The sequence below is a fragment of the Balaenoptera ricei genome, chromosome 2 (assembly GCF_028023285.1).
Source record: "Balaenoptera ricei isolate mBalRic1 chromosome 2, mBalRic1.hap2, whole genome shotgun sequence".
NCBI lineage: Eukaryota > Metazoa > Chordata > Mammalia > Artiodactyla > Balaenopteridae > Balaenoptera > Balaenoptera ricei.
Window position 1 is genome coordinate 126,649,121 of NC_082640.1, and position 21,151 is coordinate 126,670,271.

Here is a 21,151-nt window from a genome sequence, read left to right on the forward strand (position 1 = left end):
CTTCTTTCTGCATCATCAGTGTCTGCTGTTCACCCAAGGCTATAGTCCTCCTCTTCCCCAGTCTTCTTTCAAAGCAGCTGACACATGGATGTCTTGAAGTTTTTGGTTGGTTCCTCAGGTCCATGATTACCTCTCACTTTTCAAGTTTTTCAAGGTTGATTTTGGGGGAGAGAGCCAGCAATCTTTATAGTTTGCTGTCTTGACCCTTCCTAGTTTCTGAATAACTGGAAGCCTTCCTAATTTCTGAATAAAACATCCTTAGGAGGGACTTCCCTCGTGGCGCAGTGGTTAAGAATCCACCTGCCAATGCAGGGGACACGGGTTCGAGCCCTGGTCCAGGAAGATCCCACATGCCACGGAGCAACTAAGCCCGTGCGCCACAACTACTGAGCCCATGCATCACAACTACTGAGGCTGCACTCTAGAGCCCACGAGCCACAACTACTGAAGCCCACGCACCTAGAGCCTGTGTTCCACAACAAGAGAAGACACCGCAATGAGAAGCCTGCGCACCGCAACGAAGAGTAGCCCCTGCTCGCCGCAACTAGAGAAAGCCCACGCACAGCAACGCAGCCAAAAATAAATAAATTTATAAAAAATCATCCTTAGGAAAAAACTCCAACCTTGTCTTAACTGGAAACAGTTTCATTTTTTGTCCTTATAAGTAGAGTAAACAATTTATTCCTTGCATCTAGGCAAGAGGGTAATTTTGATAAACCAGTAACTTTTCCTATGGAAAAGTTTATCAGATGATAGTGACCAAGGATAGCAGAAAACTTTGTGTTGGGTTATTTGTGGATATGATTCTTGTTTTAGCAAGTGGATTCTCTTTCTTTCAACTGTTGATACTATCCTTGCCCACCGCCTCAGGTCAGGTTGAAGATCTGAAATAATAATTTAAAAGCGCGTTTATCAAAGCAAGTACATTGCTTCAAATTTTTAGTCTCTTATGATATCCAAAAGGTAGAAAAATTTAAAACAATTTGATTTGATAAAATAAGCACCCTGACCAATAAAGAAAAGTTATAAGGTTGAAAATGTTGTTAAAGTTCCCCAAAATAAGCCAACAGTCTCATAAAAAGTCTTTATGTTGGATATTTCATTTAAAATATATGTACTCTTCTGCTAGGTGCTGTGCTCAATAGGCACCAGAGATATGAATTAGTGTAGTATTAAATCCTTAGACATTATTAAAAGATTAAGGTTTGCTAACCCTATTATTCATATGAATTAACATCACAGAGTAGTGGACTAAGCAACAATTTTAATTAAATTGACAACATAAAGAGAAATACACTTAAATTTTATAATGAGTTTATACAGAGATGTGGAAATGAGTATTAGATTTGTAATTATTACTGGTTGTATACCTCTTCATGCCTGGTGCCTGATTTTAATCAGCTTTTATATTAAGTTAAATTTATATACATTGTATCATGATTCTGAAATAATTGAGTTTGATTTGAGTTTAGTTACATTAATGATTAGAATGTTTTTATAGTTTTAAAATATGTGTATTTAAAGTAGTTATTAAAGGGGGAATTGTTCATAGTCTTTAAAAGCTGCTATAACATTTAAGTTTTGCATCAAAAATTTAAAAATATAAAAATTTTTTATTATGTTATTTAATAGTGGGGAAAGGTCAAAAAAGTGTTTAGAAACCTTGCTTGTGTTTTGTCCATATCTCCCTAGCTGTTTGTTATTATGACCTTAGGAACTTTGAAGAACATTTTACATTAGTATTTGCCTACAGAATATTACTCCATACTTGTATGTTTGTATAGTGACTTTTGTCACAATACACTTTTTTTTTTTACAAGAGATAAATAGACTGACACCAACAATACACTTTTGTGTATCTTATTCTCTTCTTTAAAGGAACAGTGAGTTCTAAGTTTTTCCTTTGCAAAATCAATTGTTACTGTTCTTTTTTCCTACAGAAAAGTTCATTTGAAGATATTGAGGAAATCCCAAATATTCATAAATATCACTGATCAAATGTTGGCTAGAATATTGATTAGGAAAAAACTTGTAATTACTTGTTATAAGTGAAAGGTGGGCTTTTTAAAAGTCAGTTTTGTTAGGTTTGCTGTGAAAGTAGTTAGAAGGACTGAGAGGTGTTGGAAATGTTTGTCTATTTTTCCACTAGGTGGCGACGTATACTTGTTATTTCTCTAGCAAACAAGGCCATTTATCTGATGAGGTAATACTAAGGTTAAACTTCAGTAACCCGTATATTAATAGAAGTAAATAATAAATAATAAATAACTAAAGGTAAAATATAACTTTATTCCTTATATATAAAAATGTTATTTGCTAGTCGTCTGTGGGGAATGTGTAATTTTGATTTTTTTGGTAGCATTGCTAATTCCGATGGTCTCTTAACAGCCAAAAATATTTTAAAAATTCAGTATACAGTTGAAATTATCTTAAATGGCTTCCACTTAATGATTTTCCAGAATAACTAAAGTTCTGCATTTCCTTTGGTATAAACATACCGACTGATGCCTGTGGTATGCTTAATGTTCAGGCTAGTATTGATCTCTTGTAGATGTTTCTGCTCCTACTAGTTCAGTTGATTTATTTACATACCAAGAAGGACTCGTGTTTGTCCCCAAACCTGTTTATACCAGTTGTATCTGTCATATAATTTAAATCAATCTAGATGAGCTAATGGAAATATCTTTATAAAAAGTGTTCTTCCTGTGAAAGCTAAGGGGATGTTTAGCAACAGTCAGGTGAATGGCTAAAAAAATTTACTATCAAAGTAGGTGTGAGAAAGCTGTGGAAAAAACCTAGATTATGCACTTGTTTATGAGGCAGAAAAATGCTTGGAATTCTGTAAATTCTGTACAAAAGGTGCTTTTATTTAACAGAGCGATTACACATGTACAAGTTTCACATTTTGATGCTTATAACTGAGAGATAACTCTCCACAAAATTTTTCTTGGAGATGCTGAATGTCCTGGATGAAAGTTATTTAAAGTTAAAGCATTTACTTAAGTGCTTAGTAATTTAAAGTTTGTTTCTCTCTTAATATTACTTTCTTGCTATAGTTCATATGCTTGTTTTAACTGATTATTATTTAGAGGAAATCTAAATAAAAATTATTAGTAGAAAACAAAATGTATTTAGATAGAAGAAAATTAATACTTTATCAAAGGCTCCAGAAAGATAGTTTAGCAAGTAACATAGCCTTTTTCAGTCTTGTTGTTGAGTAAATGTAATGATTTTTATCTTTTTTTTTTTTTTTAAAAGATGATTTTTTTTTTAAAGTTTTTTTTTTTTTTTTAAATTTATTTATTTATTTATATTTGGCTGTGTTGGGTCCTCCTTTCTGTGAGGGCCTTCTCCAGTTGCGGCAAGCGGGGGCCACTCTTCATCGCGGTGCGCGGGCCTCTCACCATCGTGGCCTCTCTTGTTGTGGAGCACCGGCTCCAGACGCGCAGGCTCAGTAGTTGTGGCTCACGGGGCTAGTTGCTCCGCAGCATGTGGGATCTTCCCAGACCAGGGCTCGAACCCGTGTCCCCTGCATTAGCAGGCAGATTCTCAACCACTGCGCCACCAGGGAAGCCCTTTATCTTTTTATGATTCCAGATTTTATGATTTGTTGCTGAATTGTTTTTTTAGCCAAAAGTTTGAATTTTGGTCCTTAGGTTCTCTGGCCTCTTCATGTTTAACTAGCAAGGGATTGTCTTCCTCCACATATACAAGACAGGCAATTTTTGTTCAGTAGTGAGTTAGTTCCTCTCTAATAGGAGTTTCTCTTCCCCACTATAATCCTCTGAGAGCAATTTCATTACTAAGAAAAGGTAGAAGATTTTTTGACTAGGAGTCAGAAGGTCTAGGTTTTAGTCCTAGAATTTAGGCCCTAGAACAATAAATATTTGCTCAGTACAGAAATGAATGAGTAGCTTTGCTCCATATTAGTTGTGAGACTCTAACCTGGTCAATTAACTTCTCTTAGAACCTTATCTATAAAATGTGATTTTATTAATTCAACACACACTTCTTCAGTGTTATGAGTGAGGCACAACAATGAGAAATATAAGCCTCCTTTCAATCAGATTGCTTAATTGAGAGGAACATGTAAGTAAGTAATATGCACTTTGACAAGTGCTTTGATGAAGTTAAGTATAGATAGAACTGGACAGAGGCAAGTGGATAGCCCCTTTAAACCTGTAGATATTGTTTGGACATTTACTTAGTGGGGGTAAGGAAAACTGATTTTATTATCTTGAAATCATTATACAGAACAGTAAAACATTAACTTTCACTAGTTGAAGAAAACATTTCTGAAAAAGATTTTGCAAAATATTTTTCAGTGTTTTGTAGCTCTTCTTTTCACTTCTGAACCAACAGTTTCTTGGGAAGCATATTTATGAGTTTCAAAATTGGATAAAGTAGGTCACCAGAAAAAGTGCCATTTGAATTTTAACGCAGTACAACTGCATATATAGTAGGTATTGTCAAGGAATGTTATAAAATTTCCAGATAAGAGTGACGTACAGAAACCTTAGTTAACTGCCATCATACTTCTAATTCAATCCAGTGAGGTTTTAGTGGCCTTCATAGCCATTCACTCTGCCCTTGAATCCTAACTGGCTTGCCTGCATTCAGTTTGAACAGAATTGGCACTTCATAATTTTAAGTTTTCCAGTCCATGACTATAGTAAATATCTCCATTTATTTAGGTTTCCTTTATATCTCTCAATAAAGTTGTATTATTTTCTCCCTTGGGGTTTTGCATTGTTGTAATGGCAAGGACCTTAAGTAGACGTTGAAAGAAGTGTGAATAGCCAAGATTCTTGATTTGTTCCATAATCAAGGGAACAATTTTTCATGTTTCACCATTCTTAGAGGATTTTTTTCTTGCTTGTTGTTTAAGACACCTGTTATCAGATTATTATATTTTTAGGATGCAAAGAGTTTTTTTTAAAGAAATGCGTGTTGAATTTTACCAGATGCTTCATCTATCCTTTGATGTTAGTAGTGAATGCTTTAATTTCTTTTCAAAAAATGAATAAATCTATAATGAGATAAACACAACTTAGTCACAGTACATGATTGCTTTTCCTATATTGTTGGTTTCTGCTTACTAATATTTTGTTTATAATTTTTACATCTGTGTTCATTAATGAGGTTTGCCTCTTTCTTATACTATTCTTATATGGGTTTGGTATCAAGATTTCTGCTGTCCTTGTAAGATTTTGCTGTCTTTTACTTGCTGATAAATTTAAAGTAAGATTGGAATAATTCCACATAAGGTTGGAATAATAATAATTTCTGAAATATGTTACTTCCCAGGAATATTTTCCACTCCTGATTAATTTCTTTGAAAATTATAGGATTAGTCAGGTGTTTTATATCTACTGAGTCAGTTTTGGAAATTATTTTTTTCTGGGTATTTGCTGCGTCTAAATTTTCAAGTATGTTGCCATAAAGATGTTAATAATCTTTTTTTTTGAAGCATAGTTGATTTACAATGTTGTGTTAGACATATATATTATTAATCCTGATATTGATTATTTTTGTATTTTCTCCTTTCTTCTTGATCAGTTTTACAAGAGTTGTCAAGTTTTTTACTCTCTTCAAAGAACCAACTTTTGGCTTTGTTAATTCTCTCAGTGATATGTTTATTTCCTATTTAACTTCTGCTCTTAATTCTTTCCTTCTAATGTCTTTGAGCTTATTTTGCTTTAGTGCTAATTCCTTTTGATAGATTCTTAGCTCAAACTCATTAATTTTCAGTCTCCTTTCCTAATATATGTATTTTAAGATATAAAGTTGCCTCCAAGTAGTACTTAAGTTGTATCTCACAAGTTTTGCTTTGTGGAATTTGTTATTGTAGGGTTCAAAATATTTTATAAATGTAATCATGATTTTTTCATTGACTTATTTATTAATTTCTGAACATATGGGAACTTTATTGATTTCTGAATATGTGAGAATTTAAATTTCTAAACGTAGGATTTTCTTTTTGTTATCTATATCTAACCTTATATTGTGATTAGAGAAGATGCTCTATCAAGTTTTTTTCTTGTACTGTTTTTTTTTTTTAATATTTATTTTTATTTATTTATTTATTTAGGCTGCACCAGGTCTTAGTTGCGGCATGTGGGATTTTTAGTTGTGGCATGTGGACTTAGCTGTGGCTTGTGAACTCTTAGTTGTGGCATGCATGTGGGATCTAGTTCCCCGACCAGGGTTAGAACCCGGGCCCCTTGCATTGGGAGCATGGAGTCTTACCCACTGGACCACCAGGGAAGTCCCTCTATCAAGCTTTAGTTCTTTGAAATTTGATTCTCCTTGCTCCCAGAATATGGTCAATATTATATGTACTTAACAAGAGTGTGTATTATGGATGTTGGATAGAGCATTAATTTATGTTCAGATTTGTTAGGTCAAGTTGGTTAGTGACATTTGTAAATCTTCCATATTCTTCCTGAGTTTTTGGTCTTGTTCCATCATTGTGGATTTATCCACTTTCTCCTGAAAGTTCTGTTAGTTTCTGTGTTACATTATGTAGAGGCTATGTTATTAGGCTTGTATACATTTAGAATTTTTATTTCCTTGCAAATTGAAACTTATTATGAAGGGACCCTCTTTCTGCCTTAAAGTCTATTTTGCCTCATAGCAGCTTAAGGTCTTTTGCTTAATATTTATATGGTATATCTTTTTACATCATTTTGTTGTTGTTCAACTTTTCTGATCCCTTTCATTTTGGGTGAGTCTGTTGTAAACATGAAGATAGATTATAAAAAATCAAGTTTGACAATATCTATTTAACTTTACATTTTAAATTATTATGTAATGACTTCTTTTTCATTTGGTGTCTGTTCCTATGAATTTTTTTTATTGTGATAAAGTGTAGGGATTCCCTGGCAGTCCAGTGGTTAGGATTCGGTGCTTTCACTGCCGAGGCCCTGGGTTCAACCCCTGGTCAGGGAACTAAGATCCCACAAGACGTGTGACCAAAAAAAAAGTGTGCATAACATAAAGTTTTATCATTTTAACCATTTTTAAGTGGACAATATAGTGGCATGGACTGCATTCACAGTGTGCCCCATTACCACTATCCATCTCTATAACTTTTTCCTTGTTCCAAACAGAACCTTTATACTCACTAAACAGTAACTCATTATTTTTCCGTCCCCCAGCCCCTGGTAATCACTGTTCTACTTTCTTTCTCTATGAATTTGAATATTCTAGGTATCTTGTATAAGTGGAACCATGCAGTATTTGTCCTTTTGTGTCTGGCTTATTTCACTTAGCATAATATTTTCAAGATTCAACCGTGTTATAGCCTGTATCAGGATTTCATTCCTTTTTAAGACTGAATAATATTCTCTTGTATCTATGTTATAGTCTAGGAGTTTTGATCTTATTGTGTTTTACATTTAAGTCTGTGATCTGTTTTGAGTTAATTTTTGTGAAAGATATACAGTCTAGACTCATTTTTTGCATGTGGATGTCCAGTTGTTCCAGTACCACTTGTTGAAAAGACTGTTCTCTCTCCATTGAATTGTCTTTACTCCTTTGTCAGAGATCAGTTGACTCTGTTTATGTGGGTCTATTTCTGGGCCCATTTCCATTGATTTGTTTGTCTCTGCTTTCATTAATACCACACTGTCTTGATTACAATAGCTTTATATTGAGTCTTGAAATTGTGTAGTGTCAATATTCTGACTTCGTTCTTCTCCTTCAGTATTGTGTTGGCTCTTCTGGATCTTTTGTCTCTAAATTTTAGAATTAGTTTATTAGTATCAACAGCAAAACTTGCTCAGGTTTTGATTGGAATCACATTGAATCTATAGATCAAGTTGGGAAGAACTGATATCTTGACAATATTGAGTCTTCCTTTCCACGTACATGTGATATCTATCCATTTATTTAGATCTTTGATTTTTTTTTTAACCACAGTTTTGTAGTTTTCCTCATATAGATCTTATCCATATTTTGTTAGATTTATGCCTAATTTCAAATACAGTTGTTCATTGCTGGTGTATTTGGTCTTATGTTTCTTCTAAAAATTTTATAGATTTACTGCTTTTTTTTTTTTTGGCCATGCCGTGAGGCATGTGGGATCTTAGCTCCTTGACCAGGGATCGAACCCTCTCCCCCTGCGTTGGGAGCACAGAGTCTTAACCACCGGATCACCAGGGAAGTCCCTACTGCTTTCATTTAGATCTATGACCCATTTTAATTAATCTCTGCAAATGATGTAAAGTTTAGTTTATGGTTTTTTTTCTTCTAAACATCTGGGCATTCCAACAGTGCTTGTTGAAAATTAGCCTTTCTTGAATTGTTTCTGCACCTTTGGTAGGTAGAGATCAAGTGGTCATGTTTATTTAGGTTTATCTCTGGACTCCCTAGTTTGTTCCTTTGATTTAGGTACCTTTATCTTTGCTGGTACCATGCTATCATCATTATTTTAGCTTTATAGTAAATCTTAAAGTTGGGTAGTGTGCTTTTTCCAGCTTTGTTCTTTCTCTTAAAAATCGTTTTAGCAATTCTCATTCCTTTGAGTTTTCATTTAATTTTTAGAATCACTTGGTATCTATAAAATATCCTACTGTGATTTTGATTGGTATTGCATGAAATGTATTGATTACTTTGGGGGAGAATTGGTATCTTTACTATGTTGAATCTTCTTTCATGATCGTGATATGCCTCACCATTTATTTAGACCTTGATTTCTTTCATCAGTGTTTGTTTTCAGCACATAGATCCTGTATTACCTAAATTTCTTTTAGCTATTATATATGGTATTATTTCTTTAATTTCCTTTTCAAATTGTTCCTTGCTTGTGTACAAAAATATGATTGATTTTTGTGTGTTGACCTTATATCCTGCAATCTTGTAAAACTCATGTATTCTAAGAATGTGTGTGTATGTGTGTGTGTAGATTTCCTGGGATTTTCTTCATGGATAATCATGTTGTCTACAACTCTGGTTAAGACTTCTAGTACTCTGATGAATAAGAGAGGTGAGAGTGGACATCCTTGCTTTGTTTCTGAGCTTGGGGGGAAAGTTCCAGTCTCTCACCATTAAGTATGATGTTAGCTTTAGGATTTTTGTAGATGCCATTTGTTAAGTGGAGAAAGTTTCTTTTATTCATAGTTTGCTGAGAGTTTTCCTATATTTTAGGATGCACTTTTTCTGCATCTTTTCATATGACCATGTTTTTTATTGTTTAGACTATTACTGTGGTGGATTACATTGATTGATATTTCAATATTGGACTAACTTGAAAAGTCTTTATTTCACTTTTGTTTTTGAAACATGTTTTTCCAACTGTAGAATTCTAGATCCATAGTTTTTTCCTTCAGTATTTTAAGGACGTTGCTCCACTGTCTTCTGCTTTGCATTGTTTTTGGCAAGAACTCTGATGTTGTCATCTTTATCTTTGTTTCTCAGTATGTAACATGTCCTTTTTTCTCTGACTGCTTTTTAATGTTTTGTCCCTCACACTGGTTTTGAACAGTTTAATTATCATGTGCTATCATGTAGTTTTCTTCTGGTTTTTGCTGCTTGGAGTTTCTTGAACTTCCTGGATCTGTGGGTTTATAGTTTTCGTATACCTTGGGTACTGTTTCTTTGCATGTCAGAAAATTCTGTTTTATTCTTTTAAAGGTTGGTATTCTTGTTGGTTTTCCCTTGGAGGCAGTTATGTTGTTTAAACACAAATTACAGACTCTGAATTTCAACATTGCATTAGCTGCTATCTGTGTTTAGTTCTCAATCTTTCACATGCTGCTTTTTTTCTTTTAGCCTCATTCTCTGGTGTGCCAGTATAGTTTGGTGGTCCGCCAAGGATTTAGGTAGCACTTATCAGATTTGGAGGCTTACAATTTTTGTATTTTCCTTGTTTCTGAGGATCGTTCCCTTAATTTTCCACTGTTCTCCTTATCTTGGGCTTTGTTCCCTAATACCTCAGGCCTCAGCTCTCTGTTGCCCTTGCTGCCTGTTGTTTGGGGAATACACTCAGCAAAAGTTTAAGGAATAAAACAGCAGAGTCTTTCAAGGGTAGACCTCTTCTGTCATGTTTTTGTTTTTGTTTTTTTGGTGAACATGCTGCGTTTTTCCCTGAGCATGCCCCGTTTTGTGGTCCATCAGAGATCTGAGCAGAGTTTATACTCAGATTTTGGTTTTTACTGTCTGATTCTCTTGTAACCAGTCTTACCCTTAGATTTCCAGGTGGTCTTCTAGTCCTGATCTCTGTCCTCTGCCATCTTAAGCCAGCTGTGATCATTGTTCTGTTGACGTAGTTGTGAGGATTGGGGAATTTTCTTTCTTTCTTTCTTTCTTTCTTTTAATTTATTTATTTTTGGCCGCGTTGGGTCTTCGTTGCTGTGCACGGGCTTTCTCTAGTTGCGGCGAGCAGGAGCTACTCTTTTTTGCAGTGCGTGGGCTTCTCATTGCAGTGGCTTCTCTTGTTGCGGAGCACGGGCTCTAGGCGTTCAGGCTTCAGTAGTTGTGGCACATGGGCTCAGTAGTTGGGTCACGGGCTCCAGAGCATAGGCTCAGTAGTTGTGGCACACGGGCTTAGTTGCTCTGCGGCATGTGGGATTTTCCCAGACCAGGGCTCGAACCCCTGTCCGCTGCATGGGCAGGCAGATTCTTAACCACTGTGCCACCAGGGAAGCCCCTGGGGAATTTTCTTGGACAAATAAGCCATAAACTCATAAATCTTACTTCTTGAAGTTCCAGTTTTTCAAGAAGAAATTCTTGTCAGTCTTTTTTCTGCTTTGGGATGCTTTCCATTGGCTTAATTTTGCCTAAATTTTGTAATTATTCTGTAAGAAGGTTCATTCAACCACTTTACCCTGTCGCCATTACTGGAAGTTACCACACGTTAAATTTTACATTCCAGTTGTTACATTGTATTTATAGAAGTTTCATTTATTTCCTTTTAATATATGTTAGTTCAGTTTTTATCACTTCATGTTCTCTGCAGATATTTTAAGTCTGTTCTTATTTCCTTAAACACAGTATGAATGGTTTTATTATTTATATCTGATAACAGCCCCAAAGGCTGAATTACTTGTGACTTGCGCAACTTCTTTTTTTTTTTTTTCTTTTGGTTCTTTATTTTAGTGCATTATTTCTTTGTGTGCTTGGATACTTTTGACTGTGTGATACTCATTATATTTTAAAAGTTCTGTTTTTTTGTTTTTGTTCTTCTGTGGTACTTCTTGGATGACTGGTATAAAGATTTATTTTCTTGAGAGAAAATTTGCTTTTTTGTGCCAGGTGCCAAAGGGCCCTACCACTCTGCATCCATTTGAAACTAAATTCAAGTTTGACATTTTTTGGATCACCCAGTTGATGTGAATTTGAGTTGCAGACCTTTGAGAGAACTGGCTTGTGGTGAAAATTTCTTGAAGACCTCTTTTTCCTGCTCTGGACAATACCATGGAAGATTTCGCTGCAGTCCTGTAAGTGTGGGTGTGACGGGTGGAGTTTATTTCTTTGGTGTCTGTACACTCTCCCTCTTTGGTACCTTCATAACTTTTGGGGCCACATCTGTATAAGAGGAATGTTCTAGTAGACTGTACCTTGGGACACGTTCTGGGATTTATCTTCCTTTATAGATCCTCAGAAGACCAGGAAATCCAGCAGCTCAATTAGTTATGTTTGGCTAATAGTCTTAGGCTAAATCAGATTCTGTGTGTAGCTTCTTTCATAGATTAGATTTCCTCTGAAACAAACTTTGAGATTTTTTTGGAGGAATACTGTCAGGAACAACATCTGTGAGGAATGAGAGAAGCAGGAGTGGGCAGAGGGAGAAAGTTGAACTACAGTTAATTGCAAGAAAGCCTTTAGTTGATCCTTCAGATGGCCCTTTAGAGATATCTCATCTTGAGGCAAGAGGCTCGCTTTTGTACCCCCAGATAGACCCCCAGACTGCACACAGGCTACTCTGATGGAGGAGGCATGGTCCTGGGCAAGGTGGCTCTCTCTGTCTGAGGGCTGTTCCTGGTAAGTCTTAGCTGAAAGCCATCAGTAGCTACACTCTTAGCAGCTGCGGGAGTTGTATCCTTGGTACTGAAAGAGATCTGGGTTTTGTACCACAGCATCTACTGTAGTTTGCCCTCTGAGTTCTTGCTTTAGCTATTTGTTGGCCTAATAATTTCTTACTATATTTTTCAGATCGTAGGTCACTTTATTTATTACAGTTTATCCAATATTTTTGTTGTTTTCAGGAAGGTTGGTCCAAATAATCTGGTTTGTTGTATTGAGAATAACTCAAATTAACTTTTTACTTAAGGTAGAACTTTTGGGACTTCCCTGGCAATGCAGTGGTTAAGACTTCACCTTCCAATGCAGGGGGTGTGGGTTCAATCCCTAGTCAGGGAGCTAAGATCCCACATGCCTCGTGGCCAAAAAACCAAAACATAAAACAGAAGTAATATTGTAACAAATTCAATAAAGACTTAAAAAAAAATGATCCACATCAAAAAAATCTTTAAAAAAAAATTTAAAAAATAAAAGGCATAAAAAAAAAGAACTCTTTTTTTCCTCATCTTTGCTCTATTATATTGTAAATCACATTTTCCAGCTTTATTGATATATCGTTAACTAATAAGAATTGTATATATTTATGTTGTACAATGTGGTGATTTAATATACATATATATTGTGAAATAAGGTAGAACTTCTTAATAGATACCACTTTACCACTGACCATTAATTCTTCGACTTAAACTTTTTGTTCTTTGTTTCTCCTAACGGTCAACCATTAACTTGTGAAATTATTCTGAAAAATATTAATTAATTTAGAAAGAAACCCAGTAATGTAGTTTTTGTAAAAGGATAAGTTATTAAATTCTCAAAGAAGTACATTTTTTAAATAGAAAATTAGCAATATTTTACTTTAGATTATCTCTCTTCATATGAAAATGATATAAACTAGATCATTGTCATAAGGAATTGGAAGGAATTTAGCATGTTTAAAGTAAGGGAAAACTCACAATCAGAGCATTGTAGATAAGTTCTTGTTTATCATAACTGATAGTCTGTCAGATATAGCCACTGTCAGTCATTAAATTCTCTAAGCTGTGTATTTTCATTCAAGATTGTACCTTTTCTTGTTAAGCAACCAAGAACCCAATAGCTTGTCTCTCTAACATGTAGTTATACCACCAGTTACAGTGTATAATTTTTTAAACCTTTCCTCTCTTTAGCAATATTGCTCTCAATTCAATTTCCCCCCACTTGGGCCTCTGAGATTTCATGTGGGATAGGATGGAGGCAAAGGTATCAGCAGATATTTTTCTTTTCCACAGAACTTCAAGCACCTGAGAAAATTTCACTTCATCTTTTGCAATTAATAATTGTAATATTTTGATTATGCATTAACATTTATGTACCACTGTCCATAGCATCTTGTTTTGTGTTATGAAGTGTATCAAGTATTCAGAAAAGCATAGAGAATAATAGATGTGTATTGAGCTACCCAGATTTGTCACATTTTCAATGTTTTGCATTTTACCTTACTGTCAATCTCATTTCTCTTTTCTATGTTAACCACTGTTAAAAGTAGCTGGGTATTTTACCAGACCAATTTCTATGTTTTCATTTGTACAAACACACATACAGATGTCAGTATATGTGTATAGTTTTTAGTTTAAAAAAAAATAAATGCAGTCACGTTATGCATATTTTTCTGATATTTCTTTCATTTTTCATTATATTGTAGACATCTTTTTGTGTCAGTACATATTGATCTACATCGTTTAGTGAATGACTTTTAAAATCTGTTTTACATTAGTACATTACCTTTTATATAGTAAGCACTCAGAAAATATGAGCCATGATTGTGCTGTTATTATTATAATGATATGCTCTGGTTGTTCCACACTTTATTTAGCCACTTACTTATAGAGTGACCTTTAGATAGTTTCTAGCATTCTGGTCTAATCTTTGCCTTTTCTTTTAGGATATTTCTTATAGGGTAACTTTTTTTCAGTCACAGGTCTCTTGATTTTTAGATAGATTATTAGTAAATGAAGGACCCTTTGAAATAATAATTTGATAAATAAAGTCATTTAATTAATGTCTCTGTCTTCAGAGTCAACAGATTTATTTTCTCTGGGATCTTTTAACTTTTCTAGGAGGATTACAGTATGGACAACCTTCCTTATTTCCGTATTTACTGGGAGCCACATTTTTTTTAGTATCTGAGTCAAGTCTTTAATCAGGAGTTGGCAAATTATGGCCCATCGGAAAAACTTGCCTCTGCTGTCTGTTTTTGTAAATAAAATTTTGCTGGAACACAGCCATGCACATTTATTATGTGTTGTTTGTGGCTACTTTATTGCTATAGTGGCATAGTTGCAACAGAGACCACGTGGCCCATAAAGCCTACAACATTCACTCTCTCACTCTTTTATTTTTTTTTGAATTTTATTTATTTTTTTATACAGCAGGTTCTTATTAGTTATCCATTTTATACATATTAGTGTATATATGTCAATCCCAATCTCTCTCACTCTTTATAGAAAAAGTTTGCTGACCACTGCTTTAGATCAGTATTAGATGTTGGCCAATAGCTGATACAGTACTCAGAATACTGAACTTAGGAGTTCTAATGTACCTTTGACTTTGTTTCTTTGACTGTGGAGGAAATTGCTTTATCTTCCTAAACCCTAAGTTTCTTCCTCTGTGAGATGGAATATCACTAAATGATTTTTTGAGGTCCTTTCCAGCTCTGAGGTTCTGAGAAACTTTGTAACATAAAGTTTTTAAAAGGCATTTGGAATAAATATAGATAAATATAGATCAATCAATCTATCAATCTATCTCTATATAATATAGACATAGAATAGGTATAAAATAAATGTGCAAATGGACCAGAAAATGGAGGAGATACATAGATTTTTTTCCCTAGGGTTTAATAAATATAGCAATCTTTATTGTGCAAATATAATCCCATCGTGAAAATGTATTAAATAGTGAGTTTTCTGATACTGGGAGGACCTGTGTTCCATTGTGTTAAATGGAAAAAGTAATAAAGTGTTATGAGCCCATCCCCAAACCCTAACCAGAAATTTTCTATGTATCACTGAAACACTCTTCCACATCTATATAATCATATATAGATGTTATCATGGTATGACAGTTAAAATACTTATACCTAATTATATAATTCGTAATGAACTCATTAGTGGATATGTAATAATTGGTATATAATTACACTTTCCTTGTACAATGTACCTAACGTGTAGCTTTTGTAATACATCATGAATGCAGTTAATACTTAGAAAATAAGTAAAACAGTTAAAAGAAAAAGTTACTTACTGATTAGAGATTTATATTTCAGCTAATAAATTCCATCCATCATGGTTTATAAGAAGTTTTGGTTAAGATCATAACCACCTCAGGCATTTCTTAGGGGGGAGGAACCCAGTCATGTATCAGCTTAGCTCCTTCATTCCGTCTACTACCTGTCCCTTATCAGTATCTCCTTGCCACGTATTTCTCAGTCATCTTTTCAAAATTTGCTTTGAAAATATGCAATCTTTTATATAAAAGGGGAAACATACTAATATCCTGATATTGCCAGGAGAGCCATCCAATGGAAAATGAGAATTTCTTCTGCAAGATGTATTAATCACAGCTGTATCCCTTCACAAGTCTTTTAAATATACTCTTGCCATTTTGACTGTTCTTTTTCCTCCTCCATCAACAGATACTTGTACCTTTTCATATTTGTTGATGGAGGCATTTACTTGCATGTGTAATTTTTCTGAAGTCAAATTCCCTTTTTTTTTTTTTAGTCCATTTTCCATAAATATCATATCAATTGAGGACCTTAAATCAGTCTCCTCAATTTTTTTTTTATCCTGGAGCTCAAATAAGTTTGATTTTCATTTAATTCTGTTAATGAACCTATAATCTCATTGTTACATCATACTGCCATGGCAGAAAGATTAAAATCTCATGGCCGATATAAAACTGCCAGATTCCATGGTGATTAAAATATTCAATATTCTTCCTGGGTAAGCGTATAAGCCTCCTCTAGTGTAGCTGAGTTGTATACTGTTTCACTGGCTTAATGAGGCATCAGATTCACTCATGTATAGCTTCATCTTTCTAAACTGACTGCTAGTCTTGACCAGTCTTCTGGAATAAAGCACCCTCTAGTGTCCCTATTTGAGGTAACAAGTATATTTTATCCTGATGAAGTGCTTCTCGGAACACCTTTTTGGGCTTGGTTCAGTAATCCAAGTTTATCCCTAAGGCTCCCCAGTGGCCTCTTGATTGTTGGGGCCAGTGTTGATAGAGCCACCATAAAACCTGTTGGCATTGAGTACTTGTGGCCTGAGGGTGATTTAAATATAATGTACACACCCAAATATATTTTGTGCCCCAAGAAATTGTCAATTAGGGGTATTTCACTTTCACGTAAAGTTTAGTCTTTGTAAACCACAAGGTTTAATACAGTAGCCCTTTACTGAATTCCAGGGGTAAATCTATGAGTGATAAGTAGCCATCATGTTGTATCAGATTCATTCTTTTAGAGACCACTTTAATCCTGTGAATGCTATTTCATTTGTATTCATGCCTTTTATAACCAAAGGGACAAAGCAGCAGGCTTTTCACACAGTGACTAAGCTGCAGCAGTACTTTTGCCCTCATATACCCCAGTAATTTTCTTAAGAGGGAGTGATCTTGATTGGTGGCAATACAATACACCAATTGTCTGCTACCTATTATGATTCATCCCACCTGATTGAAAGGTAGAATTTTTATTAAGCACTGCAAAGGAACCAATGTGATAAATATAACCAACAAAAATGACTTAAATGATGATTCTAATTTATTCCCATTTAAGTGAGTCATTAAGGGGATTTTCTTTGGTATCCTTTCTCCAAATCACTTGAGGTAGTTGTCGTAAGTCAGCATTAGTTTAGTTCTTCTAGAGATAATGGGTTAACTGCTTTTTCCCAGCCTCAGTCATTCTTATTTTCTTGCTCTGAAAAGTTCTTGTGGAAAAAGAATAATAGCATTCTTCCTTGTGTCATAGCCCATTTCTCTGCTCCCTTACTATTAGCCACTATTTATTTTGGTTTCCATTTATTATTCATTTTAACCTCTACTTTTCCTCCTCTGGTGCAATGCTCTGATTTGGCCACACTGCCTGTCCACATGGTAGGCAGTTACAGCAGCCTTGCCAGAACCTCTGCTTTTGTTTCTTCCTAAGAAAATTTTGTACAATTTGACAAGTAAAGAATTAAAGGACTGTCTCCTGCTTAGTAATGAAGCAGCACTTACAGTTAATCTTAATTTAGCTACATGGAGTGAAGTCAAAAGTTCCTTTAGGAATATGTACGGCCAGATTGTATGTTATGGATAATGTGTCCTGTGCAGCAGTATCTTCCTCTGCTGGCACTGCTATCCTGATCTTGGTGCAACTGGGTCTACAAGATGAAAGAAAAATTTGTGAGGTGGGAAAGACAGAAAATTGTGAATTGCATTACCACCATCCCCTTAACTGCCACTTTAGTTGCTAGAAACCTTTCTGGTGGGGTCCCCTCTTACTTCTTCTCGTATTTAATTTTTTAACTCAGTGGCCCAGTTGAGTTAGCCAGCCCTCAATGCCCTATCTCCTATCATTTTAAGTAACAAATGTTTTAGTTGCCCGTTCCAATTTTGAGATCATTACTTTGAGAGTGGTAAGGAATGTGTTATGTCCGTGTACTATTTTGTTTCTTTGCCTAATTTTGTACCTAGGTAACAATCAGAGGAAACATATTCAGGTGGTTCAAATTAATAAGCAGTTTTCTGTTCCAGACCTTTAATTGAATCTTGGTGGTTTAACACTTTTATTAAAGTGTAAGCAAATTCTAGAATAAAATAAGTGTCAATTCCAGTCACTACTCGTTTATAGGTCTCTGCAGTACTGGTAGAGCTCTAGTATGGTCCACTTACTGCATTCTTAAAGCACAAGTTCCTCAACATTTTTTTATGATGCCCTTAGTGTCTTAGTGATATTTTCATGGTGCTTTTAAGCTGCCTTCTTCTTGTTCCACATTGATTTGTGCACGATACTTGCTTTTTATCCCAGCAATGCAAAGATATGAAATCATTGAAAGAATGTAGTGAGATTTAATGTTCTAACAATGAACCTCCTTGAACTAGTAGTTCATGTGGTGTTCAGAAGATGTTGCTCTTTCCTTTGAAAATTTAAAATATACATGGAACCCCACTATGTTTGCTACAGTGTTTTGGGATACCTTGGCACAGTTTGGGAATAATAGGTCTTAGACCTTTTTTTTTTTTTTCTTAGACCATTTTTAACCCATTAACATTGACTTTGTGTATGGGCATATTATAATTAGAGGACTGTTTATTAATCATAGATAGCATCCATTCTACTTTGTATGTGTATATGTTAAAATATACATAACATAAAATTTAACATTTTAACCATTTTTGAGTAGACATTTCAGTGGCACTAAGTATATTCACAATGTTGTGTAACCATTGCCATTACCCATTTCCAGAACTTTCATCATCCCAAATAGAAAGAAACTCTGTACCCATTAAACAATAACTCCCCATTCTCTCCTCCTCCAACCCCTGATAACCTCTATTCTACTTTTTGTCTCTATGAATTTGCCTATTTCAGGTACTTTATATAAGTGGAATCATAAAGTATTTGTTCTTTGGTGTTTGGCTTATTTTACATAGCATAATGCCTTCCAGGTTCATCCATATTGTAGCATGTGTCAGAATTTTCTTCTTTTTAAGGTTGAAAATTACTCCATTGTATGTATATGCCACATTTTGTTTATTCATTCATCTGTTAATAGGCACTTGGGTTGTTTCCATATTTTGGCTATTATAAATAATGCTACTATGAACATTCACTTACAAGTATTTGAGTCCCTGATGTCAATTCTTTGGGGTATATACCTAGCAGTGGGGTTGCTGAACCATGGGTAATTCTATGTTTAACTTTTTGAGGAGCCGCCAAACTGTTTTCTGTAGCAGCTGCATCATTTTTACATTTCTACCAACAGTGCACAAGGGTTCCATTTCCCCCACATCCTTGCCAACTTTGGTATTTTCAGTTTTTTGATACCAGCCATCCTATTGGGTGCGAAGTGGTTTTGATTTGGATTTTCCTAATGGCTAGTGATGTCGAGCATCTTTTCATGTATTTGTTGGCCATTTGTTTATGTTCTTTGAAGAAATACCTGTTCGAATTCTTTGTCCTATTTTTTTTTAACTATTGAAGGCTGTAGTAGTTTGTTTTGAGACTTTTCCAAATTATTTTTGCAGACTCTTCCTCATTGTGTGTGATCACTGAAGTCTCTGTTCCTTTAGTTCATGCTACCTAATATATTTACAGAGACTTCCTTGAATGCCAACTCTTCCAGTATTTGCAGATTACCCCTGTGGTTAAGCACTCCTTCAACCCTTAACTAGGCTTGCTCTGAGCCTAGGGATCAGCCTGAGGTAAAAGCTTAAGGTCTTCTCAGGTCTTTTCTGAGCATGCAGTTGACTCTTTTAATTCTCCCATATGCTTAGCTACTTTTACGTGTGTTAATTTTCCAGATTCTCGCCCTAGCTTCTCTTCCAGGCCTTAGATGGTCTAGTGTCTGTCTCCATTTTTCTTGCCCTGGGTATCTGTGGGTCTGTAGTTTTCTTGCAGCTTTTCCAAGCACTGACTGCCTTTTTACCCACCTAATTTCCAAATTAGGTGGCAGTCCTTCAGATACCCCCCAGACAGGTTAGAAAAGACTTGCACAATAATTTCCATATCAAGTCTTCTCTATTCCCTCTGGTAGAAGGAGGAAACTGGGAACTGGGCTGCTGTTGCTTCAGGAACAAGACCATCATTGTATTGCATTGCATCATTGCATTGGTGGGGGAACAGTGAGGGGAAACACCGCAAAACTCTCCTACCACTTTAAAGGTGGCTTTTTCTTGATTTGGTGTTTGCTTGGCTGCTATTAACTTTGACTGTTTTCCAGAGCTCCAACAAAATTGGCTTCGGCTGTTTCTGCTTCTTTTTTTTTTTTTTAATTGCTCTGCAGTAATGAGAGCTTGGCGCTTTCTAGCCTGCCATTTTGCTGACATTCCTCTTATTGACTTTTTTTTTTTTGGCCACGTGGTACGGCCTTCAGGATCCTAGTTCCCTGACCAGGGATTGAACCTGCGCCCTCTGTTTTGGGAGCTTGGAGTCCCAACCTCTGGACCGCTAGGGAAGTCCCCTCCTATTGACTTATAATACAGTTTTATTCAGTGCAGAGGAAATATCTTCTCATTTGTTCTCTCTTTGTATTGCTGTGTGACCCAATGCTTGCTCATTTCATGAACTTGGGAGTCTAGTTCTAGAGTCTAACTAGGGCATTTGCCTCAGCATTCCAACCCCACCCCCCAGAACCAGCATTTTAATTTTTTTAAATAAATGTTCACAGGGACTTCTATAGCTGGACACTTCTTAAGGGATTGTTTTTTTATTTCCCAATCATCCAAGGCCTTTTTGCCAGACAGTACTGGAGTGACCCAAGATTTTGTGAATATCTAGGTCTTTCCCCAAAGGTCCATTGTGGAGATTTACCTTTCCTGCCTTCCACCATGGTTTTACTGCCTGTAAGCCATATATGACTGATTTTCAAAAATATCACAACTCTTAAATAGGCAGTGGTATGCTGGTAAATGATAAAGTATAGGCTCTCTGGCAAAAAAAAAAAAAACAAAGAAAGAAAGAAAAGAAAAAAAAGCTCTTATTTGTCACATTTGTTGTTTTTTGTGGTGTGCGTACTCACACTGTGGCCGATTTCAAGCTTAAAACATGGCACCACTGATCTTGAAGTTGGCAAAAGATACAAATGCCTCTTGGCAGGCTGGCTTTAGCACTCCATTACAATTAGGGAACTCCCATTGCTGTAACAGATGAAATGTTTTGCTTTGGCTGAGAATCATAGGGTTCACATCATACAGCAATTCACACTGGGAGGTCCTGAGAGGGTATTTCTATTAGTGGCTTCAAAGGTGGTGAATGGGCCTGTGTGTGTATGCAATGAACTCCTCCTGAACTTACCCCTGAGAACACCCCTTGCATGTGACATTTCTGTGTTATCAGTGAGCTCTCCCGAGCAGCCTTCTCCTTATTTGAGTGATTCTTTGT

The 21,151-nt window shown here is 35.5% G+C and overlaps 1 protein-coding gene across 11 annotated transcripts in view; it reads left to right on the forward strand.

The window, feature by feature from the left end:
* The window catches only part of MIPOL1 (mirror-image polydactyly 1), a 303,329-nt gene that overhangs the window by 15,440 nt on the left and 266,738 nt on the right, over positions 1–21,151 (forward strand). Inside the window, exon 2 of one of the 11 annotated variants that reach the window (XM_059914126.1) lies at positions 11,257–11,441. The exons of 9 other annotated variants lie outside the window; for them this stretch is intronic. The gene's annotated coding sequence lies outside the window, so the exon portion shown is untranslated. Of the gene's footprint in view, positions 1–11,256; positions 11,442–21,151 lie in introns of those variants that run through there. One more of the 11 variants, XM_059914132.1, reaches the window with a different exon arrangement.